The sequence below is a fragment of the Podarcis pityusensis genome, assembly GCF_964106645.2.
Source record: "Podarcis pityusensis genome assembly, chromosome: 3".
Classification (NCBI taxonomy): domain Eukaryota; kingdom Metazoa; phylum Chordata; class Lepidosauria; order Squamata; family Lacertidae; genus Podarcis; species Podarcis pityusensis.
The window spans coordinates 46,828,380-46,834,081 of record NC_138026.1 but is presented as its reverse complement, the minus strand read 5'-3'; the positions used below and the strand labels follow the sequence as shown (position 1 = coordinate 46,834,081).

Sequence of the window (5,702 nt, the reverse complement as noted above, 5' to 3'; positions counted from 1 at the left end):
GTATCTGCGCGTTTTAACATATCTCCTCCCATTCTTTGCCGGGCTTCCCAAGCTATAGCAGGCCACGTCGTTTGCCTGTCTTTTCGTCTGTGTCTTATAGGCACTTTGCGCCAGAAGCTGCTACCTCAATCCTATGCCCATTTGCTTAGAAGCCTCCGGTAGGGCTTACTCCCGAGTGCACAAAATACATTTAAAGTGCACACACACACATATCCCTCAAAGGAACTGTACTTTACCCCTCAGAGAACTACAGTTCCCAGCACCCTTAACAAACTACAGTTCTCAAGGTTACTGGGAGTGGGGTTTGTGCTTTAAACGTTTGCTGTTTAAAGTGAGTCTAGAATTGCATGCCAAATAAGCACTTCTGTTTTCTTCTCAACCCAGTGGAACGGTTTCCCTACCTCTGGAGGTTGTGGACTCTCCTTCCTTGGAGGTTTTTAAGCAGAGGTTTGATGGCCATTTATCATGGATGCTTTAGCAGAGACTCCTGCATTGCAGGGGGTTGGACTAGATAGCCCTTGGGGTTGCTTCCAACCCTACAATTCCGATTCTATGAGTCATATTATGTTAACACCACTTCCTTTTCTCTGGATGCGCCCCTCAGGGTGCCCTCAGTTTCCCTTTTTCTGCACAATTAAGAAGTTCTTTTGTTTATGCCCTTGTTTCACCTCAAAAGGATATTGTAGGGCTGGAAAAGGTGCAGAAGAGGGCAATCAAAATGATCAAGGGACTGGAACAACTCCCCTATGAGGAAATGATATTTGGGGCTTTGTAGTTTAGGAAAAAGTTTAGGAGTAAGCGGGGACATGCTAGAAGTGTATAAAAATATGTATGATGTTGATAAAAGTGGATAGAGCAAAGCTTCTTTCATAATTCCACAATCAGTGAAGTGGAATGTTGAAAGATTGCTGGGGAAAGCATTCTACTCCCCCCCTTACCTTAATTTGATGGTACAAGATTTCAAGTATTACTATGTTTTAAAAAAATATACTAACAAGTGTAGAACTCTATATTCACCCTTGGGCTAGTCTTGGGAGCAAAGATCACTCCTATACTTGAGCCTTCCACATGGCAAGCCTTGTGCTACCAGCTGAGACTACAGACTGGTGATTCACCCGGTAGCATTATTTATGACAACATTTCTTACACAGAAATGCTTCAGATTATATTGCTTTATGCAAACAAATACTTTTAAAACCTAGATGAGGCTTATTCATTCATATGAAACCTTTTTTTTTTTTTTTTTTTTTTTGCTAGCAAGTTTTCTATAAAACAGTCATGGGTGCAATTTTCCAAAGTGTCTTTCTGTGTACATCTGTAATGAAATGTGTATTGTTTAAAATATATGCTTCACAATATTTTGAAAGGCCTTTAGCAGCCAGCCTTGTGGCATATGGTGGCTTTGCATTTCCACATGCAAGACCTATCACTGGTACAAACCAGTCATGTCATACGATAGCTAGCTACAGTATGGCACTTCATATACAGTTATCTGATCTCTAGCTGAAGAAACAGAAGGTAACATATTTAGAGATTAAAGCAAACATTAAGAATTAAGAGCCTCATGCTCCAGAGTAGTCCCAGAAACAAATGATCACATAGCGTTACCTCAGTACAGTGCTAAACTGAGTGGCTTTACAATTATAAAGACAAGCAATTACCTGCAAACTGTTCCACCACAAGCCTTATTTATTTGAGGCTTCCAGACTAGAGGTTGCTGTGGAATAGTCTACTGTGATCCATGGAAATCACTGGGAAATATTTCTTAGACAAATGTCTTGCATGTGCAGCATGTAGATGCCATGTGTGCAAATTTTCCCATTCATGTCAGTGAAGCAATGAAGGAGGACATCTCCATTCATTTATGCTTTTACAACAGGGCGCACAATTTTGGGGGTGGGATCAGAACCAATGGCTCTGAGATTTGGAAAAATACTGCTTCTTTCTGATATTCTTTGACACAGTTCTTAAAAGAATTTTGATCAAACACATTTTCATTAGCAAAGGTGGAATTTGAAGAAATGTCTAACAGGATTTCCCCTTGGTTTTTAATTAAACGAGGATAAAACATCTCTATAAAAGGGTGATTAATTTAAGCTGTCATATAAACTGGTTCTCTGGTTGCTGGCTGTCAGCCTATCCATATGGCATTCCTTTTTCTACAGATAGAAGAGTATATTTATGATAGCGTAATTAAAAAGTAAGTCAAGTGTTGCAGTATACATGGCATATACGCGATATTCTGATTGATCCACTCCCACTGTGCTAATCTTTCCTAAACCTAAAGATGGATCTAATTTGTGTTATTTAGTAAATTTGCCTATTTATGTGGCATACCAAGAAAGATGGCAGGAAAGAAAGAGGTAGAGTCAGTGGCATGGTGCTGTACCAGACAAAACATTAAAAATAACAAGGTATTATAGAGTTGTGGCATCTGTTCTGATGGAGCTTTAGGGCAGAGGTGCCCTTAGAACAGGACTTTGAGACAGAAATCTCAAGTCTCAACTTTGGATCCTATGCAGCCACCTGAAAATACTGGGTGTGGCCTGTTCTAACAAGCAGAAGTGTATGTGTGACTCTAGATTCATAGTCTATCAAGGAAATGCACTCTGCATATGCCCAGAAGTACAATTACACATGCTCAAACCCTGAACAACCTAGTGGTTTGAGCCGAATTGTTTGTTCAAAAGTAAACCATGCAGAGCAAGAGCTTAGTTTTATATTCAGTTAAAATATTCAGGGTCCCAGGTTCAATCCCCGGCACTTCCAGTTAATAGGATCATGAGAAAGGCCCCACTCTGCCTCAGATCCTAGACAACTACTGTTGCCAGGCAAGAGGAGACAAAGCAGGGATCGGTGGATCAGCCCTCCTAGACCCATCCCCCGATCCGTAAAGGGCAGGGGCTGGGGCAATCCGGAATCCTGCACAATTCGTAGCCTAGGACGTGACGCCTGCTCCTTTAACGATGGAGGAGAATAAAAGCCGCTGTGCACATTTAGCGCGATGATGGCTTGCGTTCCCGGTGCAAACAGCCGCACCCGTTTTCAAAGGAGTCAGGAGCGAGGCCTCTCCAAACACGTGGGCACCAGCAATTTCAACGGGGGTTGACATCGATGTAAATACAGGCGGCTCCCTATCGGCGATGCGGCAGCTCCTGCTGGTGTTTACAAAGCAGAGCGGACCCCCCCCCCAACACACAATCCCGCCCCATTCAACCGCCCCGGCTCTCACTTAGCCGCTCTCAGGGCGGGACGGGCAGCCCAAGCGAGCGAGCGAAGCGGCCCTCGCCGAAGCTTGGCTTCCTTTGCCGCTTCCTGCTCCTCCTCCTCCTTGGCTTCTGCTGCCGCCGCTCCAGCCTGCAGCCTGCGAGGGCGAAGCCCGTCGCCCAGCGCGGTGAGTGCGGCGGGCCGGGGGAGGCGAGCTAAGGGGAGGCATCTCGCTTGGGTGGGGGCCGTGGAAACCGAAGCGGTGGGGGCGCGAGGTGCTGGGCGGGGAAGGGGCTGCTCGGCCTGTGGGCCCTTCCTCGTCCGCTTGGCAGTGCCTGGGGACCCCCGCTGAGGGCTCCGCGGTGCTTCCCCGAGGGCCCGAGGTCTTGCAGGCGGTGGCCTGGGCGCCCTTGACCCGGCCTTCCTCAGTCGTGGCCTAGGCAGGCGGCCTGCGCTGACTGGGGACACCTTTGGGGGTTGAATTGTGACGCCGCCTTGCACCTCTCGCCCTGGCGGAAGAACTGGTAGGCCGGGTCCCGGGTGGTGAACGCTTAGCTCTCCCCGATCCTTTAAAGGGCCCAGGCCTACGCAGGAGTATTTGGGAGTAAGCCTCGACCCTGGGCTCCATAGTGTTTGCTGCCCAAATGAGTGTGCCCACTAACGTATTGTTGGCCCAGTTGGCTAGAGTCAACAGTGTGAGGCAGCAGCAAAAAAGCTCATGCTGTTCTAGGCTGCATCAGCAGAAGTACAGTGCCCAGATCAAGGGAAGTGATAGTACTACTCTATTCTGCCTTGGTCAGACCACACTTGGAATACTGTGTCCTATTCTGGGCACCACAATTGAAGAAGGATGTTGACCAGGATGATCAAGGGCCTGGAAACTAAGCCTTATGAGGAGCGCTTGAAGGAGCTGGGTATGTTTAGCCTGGAAAAGAGGAGACTGAGAGGAGATATGATAGCCATATCTTAAGGGCTGTCACATGGAGGAGGGAGCATGCTTGTTTTCTCCTGCTCTGGAGGGTAATAATCAAACCAATGGCTTCATGTTGGAAGAAAGGAGATTCCTGCTTCACATTTGGAAAAACTTTCTGACAGTAAGAGCTGTTCAGCAGTGGAACAGACTCCCACGAGGGGTGGTGGACTCTCCTTCCTTGCAGGTTTTTAAACAGAGATTGGATGGCCATCTGTCATAGATACTTTAGCATTACAGAGGATTGGACTAGATGACCCTTGGGTCCCTTCCAAGATTCTGTGGTGCCAAGGTTGCAGGTTCAGTCCTCATACGGGCCAACTGCATATTCCTTCATTGCAGGGGGTTGGACTAGAGTAGATGGCCTTTGGGATCCCATCCAACACTGCAGTTCTGTGAACTAGTGCAAATCTTGGGAACATTGGGCTCTCCAGGTGTCGCTGGACTACAGTTCCCATCAGCCCTAATCAGCATAGGGATGGTGAGTGTTGTACTCTGGTGACATCTGAAGGGCCAGTTGTTTCCCCAGCCCTGATCTAGGGAATACATATCCTCTGTAGTGTACAACACTCCTTATTGAACATCTCAGGATTTGCGTCCAAGAAAACATGTTCAGATCATGCAAGGAGGTAGTTGTTTTGCTGGTCATGGTGAATGGGGACTGCAAAAGCATAAAGAGCACCCAAGGTGGGGGAGAAAATGTGTCCTGTATATGTCCGCAGGAAATTGTGAGTCAAGTAGTAAGGGCAGTTTGGGTGCAGGGAGTTGTTGCTATATTAGTCCCAAAGGAGGAGAAACAAAATAGGTAAGCTGAGCTGTCTTGCTTGAGGCTGCCTTCTGTTGGTACACACTTATGCAAGTTGCCAAGTCACACAGAGCTCTAATAAATGCTCAAGAGGAAGTGTGAACAAACCAATCTCAAACTGCCAGTGCAAATAGCACAGAACAATATTTTGTGAATATTTGACTACCCTATCCACCCCGTGTTAGAAACTGAGATATGAAGGCTAGGAGCTAAATGGCACCTTAAACCTAGGTTATGGGCACAACAACAGAATGTCTAGGCACGCTTTTTACTAACAAGAATACAAAACTGAAAATTAATGAACTGCAATTAAAATACTATGTTCATTTTTCACAGGGTCTAGTCCTTCCCCTGCCCGTCCACCCCCTAATATTCTTAAGAGGGTCTCTTCTCCAGTCTTCAGATAGTAGCTGGAAGTGGGGAGGCAGAAAAAAGTCCTCCTTCCACTCATTCCACTCTACAGTTTTAATCGGAAATTTTAGGCTCAGTACTGAGCTCAGAAACTGCTTGCACTGATGAAATTCCCTGTTGCAAAATGCACCTAGAACAATGGGAGTTTTGAACACTGTTTTCACCTGCAGGAGCACCCAGTTCTTGGAGTTCATGTTTTAAGAAAAATTCATTAAGAACTCTAGGACAGGTTGGGAAATCTGTGACTATCTAGATGCTGTTCTAACTTCCATCAGCCCCAGCGAGCATGGCCAATGATAGGAAATAATG

The 5,702-nt window shown here is 46.3% G+C and overlaps 1 protein-coding gene across 5 annotated transcripts in view; it reads left to right on the top strand.

The window, feature by feature from the left end:
* Positions 1 to 5,702, top strand: part of USP45 (ubiquitin specific peptidase 45) — a 59,108-nt gene that overhangs the window by 111 nt on the left and 53,295 nt on the right. For 2 of the 5 annotated variants that reach the window (XM_080999949.1, XM_080999948.1), the window contains exon 1: positions 2,702 to 3,394. The exons of 1 other annotated variant lie outside the window; for it this stretch is intronic. The gene's annotated coding sequence lies outside the window, so the exon portion shown is untranslated. Of the gene's footprint in view, positions 1 to 2,701; positions 3,395 to 3,712; positions 3,732 to 3,969; positions 4,122 to 5,702 lie in introns of those variants that run through there. 2 more of the 5 variants (XM_080999952.1, XM_080999951.1) reach the window with 2 other exon arrangements.